The following is a 21,110-nucleotide window of genomic DNA, read 5'->3' as shown; positions in this document are numbered from 1 at the left end:
TGGCAGTGAGCTCTTGTCACTTCTGTAATCCCATTCAGGCGAAGAAGAATGGAGAGGAGATTAAAAACAAAGCAAAATGAACCTACTCCATTCCCCGCTGTGGTTTGCATCCTATGGCACACGCCCCCATGCAGTCTGGTTTCTGCATGACTCATGCCCCACTGCTCCACAGGTAACAAGGCTACCTTCACCCACCATGTGCTTGAGGTGCTATTGCAAGAACATGCAGGAGGGTGCTCCGTCCACCACAGCTTCAGCTTAGATAAAAATGAGGTGGGGGAAGAGGGAGAAGGGGCATTTCTTTGTGAAGACAAGGGCTGCTTCTGCTCCTGTTGAACTCAGAGGTATGACACACACACCTTCAATGGAAGCAGAGCAGGGCCAATGGTAGGTCTGGCCTTCTTTAACATTTTAGCCAGAGGTTTCTGAAGGGGGAAGATAACAGCACAGCAATGGAAAATTTCCACAACTACTGAACTATAAAAGGGTGGGAGGGCAAAGGGACTAGTGAGATTAGACATGAGGGAGAGAAATGAAATGAGATCTTAATCTCACCTCACCTTGCGATGCTCAATTTTCTGGCTTTCCAAGCATCCTTCTGCCCATCTGTCACCATGACCAGCTCTCCAATCCCTCAGTCATTGGATGTCTTCACTGGCTTCTGATTCAGCTCCTCAGTCCTTTAAAAAACGTGTCTCCTTGTTTTCTAAACTCCCTGGTCTTACTCCTCATTGACCTCATGGCCACTTTCTCTAAGGACTGCTTGTGCCATGGCTCCAGCCTTGGCTCAGTCTCACACCCCCACCTTTCCACCTTGTCTCTGTGTCTGTAGCTCTCAGCGGGACGAAGGAGTTCCTTCATGCCCGGAATGAATCACCACTGAGCACTACAGTACAGCAACTCCGCTAGCGTTGTCATAGTGTGCCCATCTAGCCCCTTCTCGCTCCCTGGCTACAATCTCCTGTCTCCTTTTAGAATCCCCTCCCCTTGCCCCCTTTTCAGTAAAGGAAGTAGTTGTAGCGAGAGATGTGATGCAATAGGAGACCGGAGGGGAGAGTAATAGGAAAAGAGGGTGGGAATGGAAGTGGAAGACTGAGATAAAGAGAGGTGGGTTAAATTCTCTCTGTTTGCAGCAGTGCTTTACTACCTGAGGCCAGGAGTTCTCCAGGGTAATGCAATGCAACCCTAATTCTCTGAAGAGGGTGAGCTGAGACTCCAAGTGAGGTCTTGCTTCACTTATTTGGTTATGAGACTGCAACCCAGTGGCATCCACAGGTTCAGTCCTGCTCCCATTACAGGCAGTGAAAAGACTCCCATTCATCTGCACAGGACTTGTCTTGGAATAACTTACGCTTTCAGTTTCTTCCCTAAGGACTTGACTCCACTACAGGGTGGATCTAAGCTGCAGTGATCAATCCACTGGTGGTTCAGAACCGTAACAAGGGTGGAGCAAGTGGGGTGCTCGCCACAAGCGCATCATAATCAAGGGTGCAAAGACACAATAAGTAAAAATAATAAGCTGCAAAAGTAAAGTCAGATGCATGCTAACCTAAGGAGAGGTGCACATAATTAATATTTTGCCCCGGGCACAAAAATACCTAGTTATGGTGGTGAGGCAGTCGATGTAGCGCATCTAGTAAAGATTCACTAAATTGACTGCTGATCACTCTCCTGTCAACTTCGGTACTCCAGCAGAATGAGATGAGTATGAGGAGTCAACAGGAGAGTTTTTCTATGACCCCTCTTTCCCCTGCAGTGTTGATTAAGGTTCCCTCCAATTTTTTCCATCCATGTGCGGATTCTTTTCCATCCTTGAGCAGAATAATTTTCGTGTGTGCATTGAGGCACGTGCAAATGTGCAACACCAATAGAAACAAAAAACCTAGCTTTGGGCACTCTACTAATTTGCTGGGTGGCATTTGAATCTTTCCTGAGCAGCTACACAAGCACACAACTTACAGGAAATGCTGGTATGGACCCAGTGATAAGTAGATCCAAGCTGTGTCAATGTGCAATTTTGCTCAAATTTCTTTAGTTCAGATTTAATTTAGTTTAGTCCTTGTAGTGTAGGCCTATCCTAAGACATGGGAGAGTATTTTAATTAGCCCAATAGCCTTTTATGTGGGGAGTCTGGGGTTCAAATCCTGCCCAATACTATCATCCACATGACACACTGCAGTCAGAGACTCTCCTCCCATTCATCGCTCTTACCAATGCCCTTCACTCCTGCTCTGCAGCAACTGCTGCTCTCCTAGTTCTGGGCTCCCCACCTAGGCCTGCCAGTGCTAATCACTCCTCTGTGCCCCTCCAGGCCATATTTAATTCCAGCAATGAATTAACAAGTGTGAGCAGTGAGAAATATTAAACCAGATGTCAGGCCTCATTTTCTTTTTTAAAAAAGAGGGGGCTTTGTAAATGAAAGTGAGGCCATAGCGAAAGGGGAGGAAGAGATCTGATTAAGAAGAAGCAAACCAAAATGGAGAGATGGATTAAGAGAAAGAAAGGATTGGGGGACAGGGGGAGAAGGGAGGTAATATAGAGGAATAGGAAGAAATTCAATCTGGGGGTTTGTTCCCATGTCTTCCAGGCCAGGATCTCTCCACTGGAGAGAGAGACAGGGAAGGGGGATTAGGAAAAAAGGAGAAATAGAGAAGAAAAAGGAAATGGCACGAGAGAAGAGAGAAAGGTGGGTACACTGGAAGTCGAGGAGGGGGGAAATGTGAGGAAAAGGGGCAGTGGAGAGACTTGTGTAGTGGGATTCCCAGCTGGTGCAATATAATGGAGTGTTGCATTTTGCTTTCAGCAAAATCCCAGTGTGCATCACCAGCTGTCAACAGCCTTGCAGAGGGCTAAGTGGTGCCATTTGCAGCTGCTGGGTGGGGAACCCGGCCTTCCTGTGTCCAAATCTGCAGTGTCATCTTTGCTGACTCCCCTTCCTGCCCCCTCCAAGCCTGCACCTCATTTCTCCTCTCAAGCCTCTCTTCCTCCGTGCACATCTGACAATACAACAAATGACATGCTGTCTGCTCCATGCCTGCTCACACATATGAGCCTACCTGCCTCTCCAGGGCATCTGCCATGTGCCAACAGGGCGAGCCAGGCAGGTGAGATTTCTCTGACTGCTACGTAACAAGGCTCAGCAGGTGCAGCGTTTTCCGCAGGAAGGGGCATGGAGGACAGTGTATCTTTTGATGAGCCAGCAGGACCATCAAAATGGTGTCTCAGAAGCAGTGAGGTGCAGATGAAACGGAAGGAGGAAAGATGTAGTTTGACATCTAAGGGAGAAATCCTCCTGTCTCTGGGGACTTGTCTATACTAAAAATGCTACAGCGGCACAGCTGCACCACGGCAGTGCTTCAGTGTACACACTGCCTATGCGCATGGGAGGGATTCTCCTGTCAGCATAGGCTTTCCATCTCCCTGAGAGGCAGTAGCTAGGCTGATGGAAGAATTCTTCCAGTGACCTAAAGCTGTCTGCATGAAGACGTAGGTGAGCTTAACAGCATGGCTCAGGAGTATGGATTTTTCACATCTCTGCCGACCTAATTTTCTAGGGTAGACCATGTTCTCTGTCTCTCTTTTCTTGCCTCTTTATTTTCTCCTCACCAGGACTACTGGCTGCTTGTAGTGGGAGTGGGTGAGTGGAGAGGGAGGCTGATGTGCGGATAATCCGATTATACCAAATACAAAGGATAGATTTCTTCAGATGCTGTGAATGCTTTTAGCCTGCTTTATTTCCTCTTCTCTCTCTCCTTTATCCTTCCTCCTAATGAATGGCATCCATTTTACCTTCATAAACTTTGGCCGGTTCAAGCTCTCACTCTGCCTTCCTACTGCTGGGATAGGACCTCTTTCTACCTCTTTCCTTTGTGTCCATTTCTTTCTTGTTCCCTCTTCGTATGCACAGGGCATCACTGCCTCTTTCTGTGCCCCCTGCCTCTTTTCCTCCCAGTCTGTGTCTTGTCTGTTTAGAGCGTAGGTTCTTTAAAGTAGGGACACTTTCTACTTGTGTTTGTCCAATGCCCAGTGCAGAGGGTTCCTGATCTATGCTTGATGTCTCTTTAGATATTACTATAATTCAAGTAAGTAGTAGTAAGAGAAGGAATTTTTCTCCTACCCTTAACCTGCCCTGTATGCTGGAGGCAAACCTCTGTGAAGCTCTAGTCTGGGAACAGATTTTGGTTTAAGTTCACCAAAACGCTATGCCAGCACAGACATTATTGTAAACCGTTAGTGGTACAAACCTCACCTATAAAAGTGCCTGCAGGAGTAAAACACGCCCACCAGAAGGCCTTAGGCAAGTTAATGCAAATGCAAAATGCAAAAAGTGGTTGTTGTAGGACTATGGCCAGTCTCCCTGAGGATGTGCTTATTTAAGGTGTGTCTTGAAGGAAGTTTTGGAACAAATTGATAAACTAAACAGTAACAATTCACCAGGACCAGATGGCATCCACTCGAGTTCTAAAAGAACTCAATGTGAAACTACGGAACTACTAACTGAGGTTTGTAACCTGTCTTTTAAATCCTCTTCTGTACCAAATGACTGGAAGATAGCTAATGTGATAGCAATTTTTTAAAAAGGTCTCTAACCCTGACAATTACAGACTTGTTAGTCAAACTTTACTACCAGGCAAATTGGTTGTAACAAACAGAATTGTTAGACACATAGATGAACATAATTTCTTGGGGGGAAAAGTCAGCATGATTTAGGTAAAGGGAAATCATGACTCGCTAATTCTCTAGAATTCTTTGAGGGGGTCAATAAGCATGTGGATAAGGAGGGTCCAGGGGATATAGTGTTACTTATATTTCCAGAAAGCCTTTGATAAGGTCTCTTACCAAAGGCTCTAAAGTAAAGTTAGTTGTCATGGGATAATAAAGATTGATGATTGTTTGATGACTATGTCAATCCTAATGGATTAATAACTAGTTAATTTATTGCTACCCTTTGTTTCCTATCTTTTATCAGTTTTCAGAATGGGGTCAGTACTGGAACCAGTCCTATTCAGTATATTCACAAATGATCTGGAGAAAGGGGTAAACAGTGAGGTGGTAAAATTTGCAGATGATACTAAACTGATCAAGATAGTTAAGTCCAAAGCAGACTGTGAAGAGCATCAAAAGTATTTCACAAAACTAGGTGGCTGGGCAACAAAATGGCAGATGAATTTTAATGTCGATGAATACAAAGTAATGCATAGTGGAAAACATAATCCCAACTATAAGCACAAAATGATAGGAACTAAATTAGCTATTACCACTCAAGAGAGAGATCTTGGAGTTATTGTGGATAGTTCTCTGAAAACATCCACTGAATGTGCAGCAGCAGCCAAAAAAGCAAACAGAATGTTAGGAATCATTAAAAAGGGATAGAGAATAAGACGGAGAATATCTTATTGCCTCTATATAAATCTATGGTACACCCACAACTTGAATTCTGTGTGCAGATGTTGCTTCATCTCAAAAGAGAGATGTTGGCATTGGAAAAAGTTCAGAAAAGGGCAACAAAACTGATTAGGAGTTTGGAATGGCTGCTATATGAGGAGAGATTAATAAAACTGGGACTTTTCATCTTAGAAAAGAGGAGACTCAGAGGGGGGATATGATAGAGGTGTATAAAATCATGACTGGTGTGGAGAAAGTAATAAGGAAGAGGTATTTACTTTTTCTCATACCACAAGAACTAGGAGTCATCAAATGAAATTAATAGGTAGCAGGTTTAAAACAAACCAAAGGAAGCTTTTCTTCACACAACACACAGTCAACCTGTGGAACTCTGACAGAGGATGTTGTGAAGACTGAGACTTTAACAGGGTTAAAAAAAAGAACTAGATAACTTCATGGAGGTTAGGTCCATCAGTGGCTATTAGCCAGGATGGGCAGGATTGGTGTCCCTAGCCTCTGTTTGTCACAGGTTTGGAATGGGTGACAAGGGAGGGATCACTTGATGACTACCTGTTCTGTTCATTCCCTTGGGGCACCTGGCATTGGCCACTGTTGGTAGACAGGATGCTGGGCTACATGGACCTTTGATCTGACCCAGTATGGCCATTCTTATGTCTCTGGTGGTACTGGGGATGTAATTTGGAGCTCAGGGGCACATACACTCACTAACTCTGATCAGGTTAGCATGCTATGAATAGAAATGGTAGGGGGGCCTGCCACACAAGTATGTGTGGTCTCAGGATCTCAGACAGCGACTGTCCCCTCCCTCTGCTCTTGCTATTGTGGCTACACTTGATCAGAGCTAGCATGGTCTGTTTGTGTGAGCCAGAAATTACACCTCTGGCTCCGTTGTGCAGGTGAAGCCCAAGGTGTAGCCCAAGATAGGCTTCTCTAGCTACTGGTTCTCGCGGCCCTGGATGGAAGTAAAATTGCCCTCCTCTGTCCAAGGATGGCAATGCAAATATTGACTACCCTCCTCCTGTGGCCCATTTGGGGATCAGATTCCCAGGGAACCTCTTTTCCTTCTGCCCTTGTGGGCTGTGAACAATGACTTTCAAACTGTGTTTAATTACAAATAAATATGATCAGTTCTTCAAACATTTGCTAATTGGTAAAATTATGAGTACTTTAAATTAGTCCCTGGCTAGACAAACTCTCGCCTCTTATAGCAAAAGTTACTGAGTGGCTACGTGTACACTGGCCCCAAATTCCGGAAAAGGCATGCAAAGCAGGTAAGTCAGAATAGGGAAATCCGCGGGGGATTTAAATATCCCCCGCGGATTTAAATAAACATGTCCGCCGCTTTTTTTCCGGCTTGGGGAAAAGCCGGAAAAAAGCGTCTAGACTGGCGCGATCCTCCGGAATAAAGCCCTTTTCCGGAGGATCTCTTATTCCTACTTTCAGGTAGGAATAAGAGATGCTCTGGAAAAGGGCTTTATTCCGGAGGATCGCGCCAGTCTAGACGCTTTTTTCCGGCTTTTCCCCAAGCCGGAAAAAAAGCGGCGGACATGTTTATTTAAATCCGCGGGGGATATTTAAATCCCCCGCGGATTTCCCTATTCTGACTTACCTGCTTTGCATGCCTTTTCCGGAATTTGGGGCCAGTGTAGGCGTAGCCGATGTGTTTAATGTGCTGAAACACAAACCAGCAGTGTTTTATTTCAGCATAATTCATGTACTGACACTCCGCTTATAGGCGATTAATAGTGCATCATGCTCTTCTTTAGTGACCTTCTCTATGTATGTGATGTTTCTCTCCCCAGCATTCATAAATATACCCTCAAACCACTCTTGATCTTTTCTCATGCTAAGAGGATGGAATTCTCTGTTCTTCCTGTTAACTCATTTGAGAGCTGCAGGTGGAAGGTCAGAAGATTTTTTTGGAAGAACTTAGAGTATTTGAGATGGTTCGTAGAGCAATGGATCCTGGGTCACCAGCCTGTAGCTTCTTGTACTGACTTATCTTCCTGTTTGACATCAGTAGACTATGCTTGGCAGCCACAATACAAACTAATATTGAATTGAGAAGTTTTATTGAATGTAGGGAGCATGTCTGATATATACCTGAAGGAAAAATGCAAAAGCTACAAGTGTAAGTTAACCAAAATAAAGAAATAAAAATAAAGAAGAGCAAAAGTTATATCACATTAGAAGGCAAAACAATACTATTACGATGAAGCAGTATTCTTCATAAGGAGCGAGGGCTTCAGAGTAATCCAGGCTGGAATTTTCAATGCAGAACCCGTCTGCTCCCTTAAAAATTCCAGCATTAGTATTTGAGCAACCAGAAAGTCACATGTTGTTCCATAATTTGTGTAACAGAATCCTAAATAACATAAGAATTAATTGAGGTTATCAATTCAATTTTCATGGTACAAAAGAGTTCCATATCATATAATTTCTTCAGCAGTTATGAAGGCCGCAGCATCTCTGTATTCTGCAAAAATAGCAAGCAAGGAAAATCATGACAGATAAAATACGGCATTTCCTACATCCCAGTACCATCAGGTGACTTTCCATTATTGTGCAGGAAGACCGACACACTAGAATTTTTGTAGTATCCCTGCAATGTCCTTATCTTCCTTGATGGCTCCTATTGATTCTCTCATAGACTTTCTGCTTCTGATAATCTGAAATAATTTTTATTGGCTATTTTCTCTTTACATTTGCTCTTAGCCCTCCTGATTTTCATATTCTGTTTTACCTGCTGTAGCTTTTGTTCCTTTCCTTTGGCATCACTTGGATTTCCACTTTTTGACCTTGCCATTATCCATGTTAGCATGTGTTGTATTGTTTGTTTAGAGGCATACAGGCTGCCTCCTTCTCTAATATACTCCACTGAAACTAAGGCCTTAAATTTAAATGGATGAACTTTTGTCTTTAGCTTACTGTACATTCCATTCCACAAAGATGTAAAGCTTAGCTACAGTATCATGTCAAAATATATTAATGGCTCAATTCCCAGGTTTAGGATTGTCTCAAGAATAGCCTCCGTACTCTTATATTTGAGAACTAGCATTTCCAATCATTTATGATATTGTCAGAACTTCAGTGTTTTCTGACTCACTGAGGTCAAGAGTTTCTCATCTAGCCACAACTCCAGGCTCTTCAGTTCTCTTTCAGACATTGGACACTAACTTTTGTGTTTCCTTTATCCATTGAGGCTAAGTCTAGACTACAGGCTCTTTTTGGAAGAAGCTTTTTTCAGAAGAGATCTTCCAAAAAAACTTCTGAAAGAGTGTATCAAAAAAGCATCAAAAGTGCATCAAAAAAGCGATCTGCTTTTTCAAAAGAGAGCTTCCAGACTGAACGGACACTCTCTCGCATGTAAGCTGTGATTACTACGGACGGAATGGCCACCAGGGCACCTGTGCTTTTTCCTCTTTCCTCATCTTCTGAAAGAACTCCCTCTTCCCTGTCCACACACGCCTTTTTGCGAAAGTGCTCTTTTGCAAAAAGGTTTCTTCCTCCTAGAACGAGGATTACCAATGCCGGAAAAACCCCTCTGTTCTTTCAATTTTCTTGTGGAAGAATGCAATTGTAGTATGGATGTTCCTCAAGTTTTGTCGGGAAAACAGCTGTTTTCCCGACAAAACTCTGTAATGCAGACATATCCTGAGTGCTTGGTGCTGCTTATTTCTTCTCACTTTGGCTGTCAAATCATAACTAAGAAAGGGGATTAGATAACTGCCATTGTTGTTGATATTTTCTTCAAAAAATTCTTCCCTTCACCAACATGGCTTCTTTTTTACCATATTAGTTTTTTATTATGTGTTTTATGCCCTCTTCCCTTAGATCTACTACAATTTATGGTTTTAGGCACTATTAATTGGCTTTCCAGGGCCATAGTTAATTACCAAGTTTATGCTGAAATAAATGCTGCAAGAATGAAATGGATTGGCAGAGCTGGGGTGAAGATTAGAACAAGAGGATGAGGTTCTAAAGGCAGGTCCAAGGGGGATGGGCAGAACTATACATGAGTCTCCAAGGAGTGATACTGCTGGTGATTCAGGGGCATTTACCTAGCTGTTTGGGGATTCCAGGAATGAAATAGCTGGGGGAATGGTGCTGCTGATCTGAAGTGGCTTGAATCACCATAACTATGTGGGGGAAGCTTGCAGAACCTAGGTCTGCTCCTAATCAGCACAATATGTGACTCACTCACAAGTACTAAAACAGCAATAACAATAAGGCAACAATATAAGGTAAAGGAATAATTAAAAATAAAGAGGAAAACACTGCAGGTGAATATTCTTCCCGCCCTGCACTCATCAATGAAAGGAACACAACCAAAAAGCTAGGGAGGAAAATTTGTGGAAATGACAATATGATTCATACCATGCACCATAACAGCATCACAGAAAGATGTCAACAAGCGTTGGCTAGAATTCATAGAAGGGGAACCAAAATGATTAAGGGAAATGTGAAATGCGTGTCTTGGCTAAATGATAATAAAAAGAGACATGCATACATTCTCCAATACTAGGTAGGGATGGGGATTGTTCAGTGTGACCCCAAAGGGTATGGGATGAAACTGACCAAGGAGCAAATGTAGGTGGAAACATTTCCTGCAGGTGGGATGTATGGGTAAGAATTTAAGAGCTTAAAAACATAAGAATGGCCATACTGGGTCAGACTAAAGTTCCATCTGTCCTAGTATCCTGTCTTCCATCAGTGGCCAGTGCCAAGTGCCCCAGAGGGGATGAACAACACTGGTAATCATTAAGTGATCCATCCCTTGCCATCCATTCCCAGTTTCTGGGCTCTTGTTCTAGTAAGGACCTGCTAAATAGAAAGTTGATTTACCTCCAGTACTCCTCGGAGTTGTGAGGAGTAGGGAAAGTTTCTCCCACCTACCTCCCGCTGTGGTGCCACCCCAGAAATTCGATTTAAGGTATGAGCAATTCTCGTAGCTGGAGTTGCGTCTCGTAGCTGGAGTTGCGTATCTTAAATCAGTTTTCTTACCCAGTGTAAACTTGGCCTGAGATTCCCACACAGCATAAGGCAAGGTAGGATATCAGAGCGAAATTGGGCCATTTAGGAGATAGACAGACCATTTTTTGGAGAAGGAGATTTGTAGGCGTGTCTCTTTGATGCACTGTGCACATGTTTTTTCTGTCTTGTTCCATATCTAAGTATCTCCCTCCTGTGCTAATAAAAATCCTGTGCTGATTTTGCTCCCAAACAAATAATTCCATCTATTTTATCTGTCTTAGGCACCTTGGTTGTTATCCAACTTTTCGATCACCTTGATATCTCAGCCTAATATCTATGTCTATATTTATCTCTCAATTCTCTTACATTTTGTGGGATGCTCTCTCCTCCCTTGTCTTCCTCCTTATCTCTCTGACCCTGGATTTCTCATTGGCACACTGCAGCTTGAACTGACATTTTTACATGGCACCTTCTGTTGGAGAAGAGGAGAGGTGCCTGTGCATGATGGACAGTGGAAGTGGATCCCGCTGGAGCTGTATCTGTGTATGCAGTGGAGTTCCAGAAGGAATTCACCAAGATCTGAACCCTTTGAATTGGCTTTCGTGTTGCTGGAAGCCCTCCATGATCTCCTCGGACATGTACTCCTCATGCAACCCACCTCCTGTCTGCTGGGTCCCAGGTTTGGGATGAAGTAAAGTCCTGGTGGTCAGGAAGGGAACCAGTGGTAAGCTACATCAAATTGAAGAGAGGCAGGAAATCATCACAATGGAGGGGTGTGAGAAACACTGTCCTGGGCAGAAAGATTTGCAGGAGGGCCAGGCTTTGAAACTGTGACATTCCAGTGACACATAGCAGCAGAGATCTGACTAACTGGCCAGCTAAGTCAGGGGTGTAGCTGCTGCTTTGCTTCACCCAGGGGGTGCAGACCAGCCAGAATGTACAGTCTGTACAGTGCTTTGGGGAGCCCTGGGAACATGAAGCCAGGAAAACTAGTAATAAAACCATTATGGTTTGAATAGCTTCTGTGATCTGCTAAGCCTCAGTCCAGTGGTGAGCAACCTGTAGCCCGAGGGCCGTGTGTGGCCCATCGGGGTTCTGTGTGTGGCACACAAGACATTTTGTTTACTGTGGTCCATGATTCCACTGGTTTCTGTCCGCATAGTTTTTTTCCTACTAGTATTGCTAAAGTGACACAAGGACATGTGAAGTGAGGTGCGTGTTGATCGCACACATTGCCTGTAAGAGCCCTGTGCTCCCTCTACATCCAAAGCGCTTCTGTGGTTCAGTCAGCACATCCTGCAAATTCTAGGTACACAAGGGCAATTAGCCAAGATATCCTATCCTAGGAGACCACCTTGGTTAGAATAAACCTGGGGCCTACTGAGATAAACAAGGGCCACTCCTGTGGCCCACTCATTACCCTAGGTTGCCCATTGCTGCTCTAGTCCCTGCCAAGGAGAGAAGCATCAGGACATTTGCTGATTAGGCCTTAATATAGATGAACTGACTATCCCATGATATGGCCAAGTGGGTGCTGGCTGGGATGCACAGAAATAAAGAATGATCAGATGCAAATCACTCCCATGAGAGCCTGAATTCTTGAGAGTGAGTGTGTGTGTTTGAGGGGTGAATAATTCCTGTCCTGTTTGGGTGGCACCATTTCTTTCTCTTTTGGTGAGCTACCTTCCCTTCCAATCCATGTCTCCTGGATGCCAGACTCATTGTATATATGTCTCCAACTCTCTGACATTTGAGCTAAGAGGGCTGCTCCTTGCATAAGAATTGGACTGATGGTATATGTGCATACACCTCTGCCCATTACTGAACGCCTTTATCAGTTTGTTGTGGTCTTGCTTCCCCAGTGGCTAACTATTACTGATGGTAGTAGGGGCACACCTTCATCTGTCTGGGCACAGGCTTACATTTTGTAGCCCTCAGTTGGGAAGGTGTCTCAGGTGCAGCCTATCAGGCAGAGCTGGTGCTGTTGGAGATGTGCTGTGTGGAAGTGTGCCCACATCATCACTCCTCAGCATCTGAGGTGTGAAGGGCTTTGTTTAGCACTCTTACCGCCCCCAAGCTTTTCTCGTGGCTGCTTTTATTCTGCCACAATCTTCATTAGCCTTTTCTGTTGCAGAGAGAGGAGTATCAGTTTGTTCAGGGTTTGTAAATCCAAAAGGGAAATTGGAAATGTTTCAGTCTTGTGTATATTTCAAATTTTCCTTGTAGTTTACAGTGCTAGACATACAGGATCCTATTACATAAAGATGTTTCTTGCCTTCAGTCCAAGGCACAGTGCCTGTTCTTGGCACCTTCCTTCTAATTTTATATTCTCCTTGGTGAATAGTTGTATCTACAGCTTTACTCAATTTTAGCCTAATAATATCACTTGCTGCTTGGCTTTTTAAAGGAGAAGCATCCCTTTTTGCATTTTTCTTCTAACTTTAGTTATGCCTTGAAACCAGTTCAGTCACCTGAAGCAATGGCAACCCAATGACATTTAGTCTACTAGAATTGGGCAAATCTCTCTACTTTTGTTTGTTCAGCTCAGTCAAAAGTCAAGGGACCAAAATCTGCTCCCACTGAGGTCACCTGACAGAGCTCTAGTTGGCTGATTTGAGACCAAGCCAGGGACCTAGATGTTCATTTTTGGTTGGAAATGAAGGCTGTAAATATCACGAGAACTGGCTTTTTCTGACCAGGTGTCACTTCTGGTTTTCAGTGTTTCAGGCTAAGTTAGAAATACCAGAATGTTTCAATAAACATGGTATTTTTGGTGCTTTCATTTCCCACCAAAATCAGGGTGCACAAATGTGCGTATGTATACATAAACACTTAAGACAGGGGTGGACAAAAGGGCCTCCGCTGGCCGGATCCAGCCCGCCAAGCGGGTGGATCTGGCCTATGGAGGCCCTTCTGCTTTCCTGCCCTAAGGCCAATTACGGTCTGGGGGCGGGAGAGCGCACGAAACCTCTTCCCGCCCTGCCAGGAGCACATGGCGCTATGACAGGGAGGGGCAGAGTGGAAAAGGCTTCACACAATCCCCTGCCCCTAATTGGCCTTGGGGTGGGGGAGTGCATGAAGCCTCCTCTCGCCCTGCCAGGAGCACGTGGCGCTTTAAAGTGCCGTGCACTGCTCAAAGGGTGTGGGGGGAAACAGAGTAGGCTTCATGTGCTCCCCTGCCCCCAGGCCCTAATTGGCCCGGGGGCAGGGGAGCGAGCGAAGTCTTCTCCCACGCCAGGGGCATGGGAGCCTTGGGGAAACTTGGGGTGGGGGCAAAGACACTCTTTCATCCCCAGACCAATCATTATCTGGGGGTGGGGAACCCAGAAATATCTTGGCCCCACGCCTTCCACTCGATGCCCTGCCCCTTCCTGTGCGGCCCAGGGTCACCTCAAAAATTTCCAAAGTGGCCCCCAGCAAAAAATTATTGCCCACCCCTGGTTTAAGAGCACAGATGCCTACTTCTGATTTCCATGAAGGTGCTCGACCTCCCCTCAGCCCCAGCCCCACTGCATCCCTTCCCCAAAGCACACACCTCTTCCCGCCCCTTCCCCCGAGTATGCCTCATCTCCACTCTTTCCCCCTCCCTTCCAGTGCCTTCTGTATACAGCAAAACAGCTGTTCCCCGCCTGCAGGAGGTGCTGGGAGGGAAATGGGAGAGTTGATCACTGAGGGCCACCACTAGGCACTGAAGTGTGTGTGTGGGGGGAAGGGGAGCTTGGCTGCCAGTGGATGCTAAACATCTGCTGGAGTCAGAGCCCGTGCTTAAGAGGCTTAGCTAGAGGAGAAGTTTTGTACAATTATCTAGGTTCTGTTTACCTTCTTCCATGGACCCATTGTGTGGCCTAGGCTAATAATTTCACTACTTGTGTTTTCATTTGCCCATCTGAAAAATAGGGGTAATAATGCTAAACTGTCCCATGGGAGATTTAATTAAGGTTTCTAAAACACAGAACTCTGCATAAAAGAGGCTATTGAAATGCAAGACATTATTATGTACTACACACAAAAAGGCTACATTAAACAAACACTAGGGGACCGTGCCCCCTGCTTGTTGCGCTCACCAGCTCCCTTCTCTTGTAGGGTAGGCAACCCTGGCTCTCCCTCCTGGCCACTGGGGAGGGCTGGGCTGCGGCCATGCCAGCCCGGGTCCTTTCTCCCTTTTTTCTACGCCTCACTCCCAACAGCCCAGGTCCCTTCTCCCTCCCCACCCGCCAGCCTGGGCCTCTCTTCCACCCTGCCCAGCCCCTCATTCTTCCCCCCTTCTCTCCCACCAGCCTGGGTCTCCATTCTCTCCCCCCCCCCACCAGCCCAGGCCATTACTCCCCCCCCAACTCTAATACCCCCCTCTCCTGGACACGGTATGTGCCAGGCCCAGCTCTAGCCCCAGTGGTCAGGGAGGTGTAGGGATGCCTGCCCCCCCATCATGGGGCACAGTGAGGCACAGGTATGACGTGTGCATTCGGCACTCCAGGGTGCTGTAGCCCACTAAAGTGGGGAAAGCAGCAGCCTGGGGAGCCACTGTTCTGGCCTCTCCCCTGTGCAGTGCTGCCTGTGCTACCACCCCAGCCCTGCCCACAGAGCCCAGGGCCACCCATCCACCCGCTGGGAGTGGAACAGAAGGATCAGACAGGTCGGTGCGGCGGCTCCCCCAGGCAGCTTGGGGTGCTCTGGCAACCGCAGTAAGTGCAGCTGCTAGGGAGGGGGTGAGTCTCTGTGGGAGCAGCTGGACTCAGGGCAGTTGTGCACCGTGCTGCAGCTCCCCAAGAACCGGGCGGCAGGGGATCCCTCAAGAGCCCGCTACTGGCACATAAGCCCAGCTGAGAGCCCCACTCCTAGCGCCTGTCCCGGGGTCGCTGTCTTGGGTAGGGTTGCCAGGTGTCCAGTAGTTTTGCCTCCTGTCCGGTAAAAAAAAATCAGAAAACACCGGACACCTAAAATGTCCAGTATTTTCTGATTTTTTTCCCGGCCAGGAGGCGAAAATCCCAGGTGCTTACCTGGTTCCGCAGGAGAGCTGTCTGGCCCAGAGCAGGGAGCCTGTTAGGGCCAAAAAGCCTCAAAAGCATTTCTTAAAGGGGCCATGCTGGGTTTTTTGGCTCAACAACTTTGGTCTCCTCCCTTTTTTTTTTCTCCACAGAATTTTTCCCCCAGTGTTTTTTTTGGGGGGGGGGGAAGGTAGGTGTTCGGTATTTTTGGTTAAACCATCTGGCAACTCTAGTCCTGAGCACTGTACCCTCCCCCCGCCCCTGGGCTGTCACGGCTGCGATGCGGGGTCTGCCAACTACTGTGGCATGTTTCTTGGTGTTGAAAGCCCTGTGGAGTGTAGGTGGTGGAAAGGAAGTAAGGGCTTGGTTTAAAATAGCAATTCCAAATGGTGAGGGGAAGCAGCAAGGTCAGGCTCAAGCTGGGAAAGGGAGGAGAGAGGGAGGAGGCAGATGGGATACAGAGTGACATGATGATGTCACTCAGTTCCCGCAGGAAAAAACTTTTTTTGATGTATAGCGAGATTATTAAGATTATGAAGTTAAGCACTCAAAATTTATGAAAAGCCACAACTGAGGTTGCGTGTGCAACTTTATTTTGGCCTCCATGTGTGTAAGCATTATGATAGTCTTTAATTACATGATCACCTACTATTTTTTCCACAGGATCCCTACCTCATTCAGTGCACAGAATGGACAGTGTTCAATATTTTGTTTTCTCTTCACTGGTCAATGTGTGGCCTCATGCCCTATTTACTGCATGATATTTGACTCCTGGTTGGAAGACAGAGTTATTGATTTCCTCACAGGCTTTTCTGTGATGCTCATCAGGGTACTCTGAGTGCTTCTCTAACATTAATTAATTCATTTTCACAACACTCCCGTGCCAGCAGGGGCGATTGTTACTTCATGGTACAGATGGAGAACTGAGGCACAGAGAGCTTAAGAGAAAAAACATCCCGCTACATTTAACTGCCCAGTTTGAGTCCCCTAAAACCTAATTTTTTTCCAAGAGGACTTAGCATACATAGCACCTAATACGTTTAGAGCTCACCTTTCATTGACTTCCACTGTAGCTATGAGTCCTCAGCACTTCTGCCAGTCAGACCTCAGGACCTTAAGTCAGTCACCCAGAAAATGCAGAATGCACAATCTGAGGGACATTTTTGATTATTGTTAATACTTGATATGCTAGAGACAGACCAGATACTCATTAATTCAGAGGAAAGAGGCCAAAAGCTTGATTCTGCAAGGAACAGAAAAGGAGCCATATTAGTGCCAGCAGAATCAAAATAGGTGCCAGCATTGCTAGCGTTGCAAGAACAGGTATACATTACTAATATGAGAACGATTTGTGCCAGTTGGATGATGTCAGGCAAGCATGGGGATGGGCTCGTATTGACACTGAGCATGTTTAGCATGAGCTCGCTCTTTCCAGAAGTTTACACAAACTGCCCTAAGTGTTCGTGCAGTTCAGAAATGTGCTGTGCCTTCTCTCCTGAACGCTTATCAAACATTACATAGCCCTCCCCACAACCATTACACATTCTCCCATTTGCCTCCCACTAGGGATGTTAAAATTAGATTAATCAACTAATCGAATAGTCGATGGAATTTCTATTGACTATTTGAGTAGTCGATAAGGGTGCCTCTGCTTTGAAAAGTAGCAAGAGCCCACTGGGCTTGCTACATTTCAAAGGCGGAAGTGCCACGCAGCATTCTGCCTTTAAAATGTACAAGAGTCCCAGCAAGGTGGGAAGAGAGGAGCGGTTGCTGGGGGGAGCCAGCTTGGTAGGCAACCCTAACAATGCAGCCTATAACTAATCCTAAAGTGTAAAATATCTCATAACTAGACATTTTTGTAATGGCGTCTGGTGCTGGCCCCAGGCTCCATGCAGGTTCTTTCACTTTGAAATGTACAAGAGCCCCAGCAGGGACTCTTGTACCTCTCAGACATTGCCGCTGCGCCCCTCCTCCTCCCACAGAGCTAGAGTTGGGGGGAACTGGCTTTTAAGCCGGCTCCCCCCAGCAACGCTTCCTCCCCCCACCTTGCTGCCTCTTTCTGATAGAGGCAGCAAGAGGAGGAGGAACTACTAGTCAACTAGTGTGTCGATTAGTCACTTACATCCCTACCTCCCACAGCTCACCTCAAAGAACTCACGAAAGCCCTTACAAAAATGGCCAGTTCTGAGATATTTTACGCTTCAGGATTAATTATAGGCTGGATTGGTAGAGTTGCCTATTAATGAGCATGTCTAAAATGGCCTATTATAATATCATGTTTTCAAGTCTCAGAGAGGTAGCTGTGTTAGTATGTATCTGCAAAAACAGCGAGGAGACCTATGATACCTAAAAGACTAACAGATTTATTGGAGCATAAACTAGCTTGGGTTAAAAACCACTTTGTCAGATTTCTGAGGGTAAGGTGGACACATGTTGTTGTGACATCATATATATAGTAGCCCAGTGTCTGCGTGTCTGTAATGCCGAAATGCTGGCTGTTCCCTCTGGGGAGCGCTGTTGCCTGAAATGCTGGCTGTTCCCTCTGGGCGGCGCTGTTGCCTGAAATGCTGGCTGTTCCCTCTGGGCGGCGCTGTTGCTGAAATGCTGGCTGTTCCCTCTGGGCGGCGCTGTTGCCGAAATGCTGGCTGTTCCCTCTGGGCGGCGCTGTTGCTGAAATGCTGACTGTTCCCTCTGGGCGGCCCATGCTGCACGTGGCGTGCGGGGCCCAAACAGCCGCTTTTGCCGCTTGCTCCCCCGCAGCGGCCTGGCTGAGCAGTGCAGAAGTCAGCCGAGTGCCACGGTGGGAGGCGAAGGGGGGCGGGGTGGTGATGTGCGGCGTGACAGTGGCTCCAGGCCCTGCCCCCTGGCCGTGAACATCAACGCCCGCCCCCCTTCGCCTCCCGCCGTGGAGCTCGGCTGACTTCTGCGCTGATCAGCCAGGCCGCCTCGTGGGAGCAAGTGGCACAAGCGACTGTTTGGGCTCCGTGCCCCCCATGCAGCATGAGGAGTGTGGAGCCCAAACGGCCATTTGGGCTCTGCGGTCCCCTGAGTGAGAGGCAGGAGGGGGAGGAGAAGAGAAAGAGAGAGGCAGGAGGCGGAGGAGAGCTGAGAGAGAAAGAGGGGGAGGCAGTAGAAAGAAGAGAGAGAGATGGAGCGAGAGACCAGAGGCTCAGGAGAGAAGACCAATGTGGAGGAGAGACCTGAAAATCCCATTTTATGACGGCCGAATTGCCTAGTATTAAAATAATCTTGAGCTGTTTGAAACTGGTCTACTGTCCCTATCCTTTGGAGCAGGAATTTGACATTTGGCATAGGGGCTTTCTGAGGATCAGGGATATGCCTTTATTGTCCACGTGAAAAGCTGCCTGAATTCGACCAAGCCTTTGGAATGGGGGCAGTTTGCACATGCTCAGTAAAGACTTGTTAGAGTTTTGCAGCTAAAATCTGTCCTCACTGAACATGCTTCATCTCCTGCATATGATTAATCTGCACATATGTCATCCCATAGTGTAACTGAGAATGCCCCAGTCCCAGGTCATAGGGGCTCACACGGACTTTCCCTGTAATAACTGCTCCAGGCTTGTGTAGGGATGGGCAGGGGAACTGTGAACAGTGTTCTCAATAACCCAACTCCCTTGCTGGTCTCCATGCAGTGGGGAGGAGGGTGGTCCCTGACTGAAAAGCAGAGGGGACAATACCCGTACTGGAGGGAGGGAAAGGAGTAGATATGGGCAAGAAGTCTCATGAGTCTAGGACAGGGAGAAAGAGAGAAACCATGACTGGTAGTTGGGGTAGGGACCTGGTTGGGCAATGAGACTAGGATTGGGATAAGAAGCCAGAGTAGTGAAGACTAGGACTGGGAAGGGAAGAAAAGTAGGATTTGGACAATGAGCCAGAGTGACAGAGTTAGGACCGGGACAGATTGGAGGGAACAAGGCAGTAGTAGTCAAACTTGGGGGTAGGAGGAAGAGCAGAAAAGTCTGTGCTCATTCACACTCCCCTGAAAACCCCAGAATGGAACCTAAGATTAATGAATCTGACCATTCCTCTGCAAGTGTCTAAAAAGCCACTTACAATAGCTCTCTTACCCTGCTCTAGTTCTGGTCCATAGAGATGACAACCTAATATCTGCCACTCTGTTAACTCAAGAGGCAGAGTGCTATGCAATGACTCTGAAGGTTCCAGCTCTGCTGAAGACCCTGGCAGGTGCCACTGTGATGTCACAGGCTACAATTAATTTTTTTTCCAGTTTGCTTCTTTGAAAAAACAAGACACTGAGCAAGCACAAGCTACGCTAAAAGATGATGATTATGGTTGTGGTGCAGAGTTAAGGTTGCCTGTGTAGCCTTTTTCCACAGGACCACTGCCTCATTCAGAACCCAGGATAGCCCTGCACTGAGGATGGATCAAGTTGTGTAGTGAAAAAGGCAGTTTTCTGTCAGACCTCTAACTCATTTGTTTCTGAAGCTGGAAGGTGTGTGGTGAACAAGGCAGGGAGGAAAAGGATGGCCTAACGATGACAGCTGGATGCTGCCCTGGAGATCTGGAGTCTATCCCTGCCTCTGTGTGATTCCGAGGAAGTCACTTAAACCAAACTCTTCACAGGTGGTTACTCAGGGTACATCAGCACAAGAGCCAGATGGTGTAATTCTGTGATGTTTTAGGACCCACCAAGACTGGTAAGGAATTCTGCTGCCTTCAGGCCTGTAATTTTGGAGCTTTTATGGCTGTGCCAGAGTGGCTCAGTCCCTTACACCAGCAATGTGCCTATAAGCACAAGATCTCAGCCTAGCTTCCACCCACCAGTTACTCCTTGCAGAATGACACCAGTAGCCCTTCCAATCCTGAGTCTCTGCCAATCCATTGTCCCTAAGTTCTTAAGAACCAGAAACTCAGACCATTGCTCTCTGGTTCATCTGCCCCGAAGGTGTGAAAACAGATCCCCCAATTATCAGTCTACCTTGCATAATAGAGACCTGCTTGGGGTAAAAATAAATAATTGCTTATTTAATAGAAAAAAACACAGATTCCAAGATGAAATTGTGAGGGAGAGAAAATATGTACAAGTTGCACTGAAAACAAAGATGCAACCTCACACTTTAGACTTCCATATCAAACAAAACCCCCTTTCTAATGCAAGTTACTAATTGCTTTGGGCCCGTTTCCCAGCCAAACCCACCCTACCCTTTATGGACAGCTTTCCAACTGTGCTGTCCCTCTATTTCTGGATGAATTTCACTTCAAACCCCTTCTTTTGCAAAAGGGTCTTCTTTGCAATTTTTTCTAGTCATTGATATTCCAACTGGGGAAATCCCCAGCTCTCTGTTTCTTTCCATTCTCTTTAATGACCCATCGTTTCCTTTTCTGGGCTGTACAATACATTGGTACTTAAGTCTGGGCAGAGTAAACACTTAACTTGGGAGAGTCTCTCCCTGTCCACCGCTCTGTGTTCTGCTGTGATGTGGCACTGAAGTTTATGAGCACAGTGCTGTATGTAATATACACAAATACATGTGTTCATAGCCATAGCCTGCATGTGTATATCTCCATAATGATCATTAAGCGTAGAACTTTACGGGCTTTCATAAGAGCCCTCACTTGATGTATTTTTATAGCACAGTAATCAAGGCCATCCTTATGAATCCTGGTGCCCTATGCAGTCTGAGCACCTGCAGCCGTCCTGCAGCAGGGCTGACCACTCTATAGGGGCTGAGGTGCCATTGGGACAGGAGCTATGGGGGGCAG

General features: G+C 46.4%; 1 long non-coding RNA gene across 1 annotated transcript in view; it reads right to left on the bottom strand.

The window, feature by feature from the left end:
• The window catches only part of LOC112545974 (uncharacterized), a 60,675-nt gene extending 41,180 nt beyond the window's left edge, over positions 1–19,495 (bottom strand). The window contains exons 1-3 of the long non-coding RNA XR_003089562.2: positions 19,454–19,495; positions 16,417–16,608; positions 561–680 (exon numbers count right to left, since the gene is read on the bottom strand). This is a non-coding gene — a long non-coding RNA (uncharacterized LOC112545974). The remainder of the gene's footprint in view (positions 1–560; positions 681–16,416; positions 16,609–19,453) is intronic.
• Positions 19,496–21,110: the final 1,615 nt, after the last annotated feature.

Source organism: Pelodiscus sinensis, chromosome 1 (genome assembly GCF_049634645.1).
Source record: "Pelodiscus sinensis isolate JC-2024 chromosome 1, ASM4963464v1, whole genome shotgun sequence".
NCBI lineage: Eukaryota > Metazoa > Chordata > Testudines > Trionychidae > Pelodiscus > Pelodiscus sinensis.
Note: the sequence above shows the minus strand (reverse complement) of the source record. Positions and strands in the feature narration are given on the sequence as shown.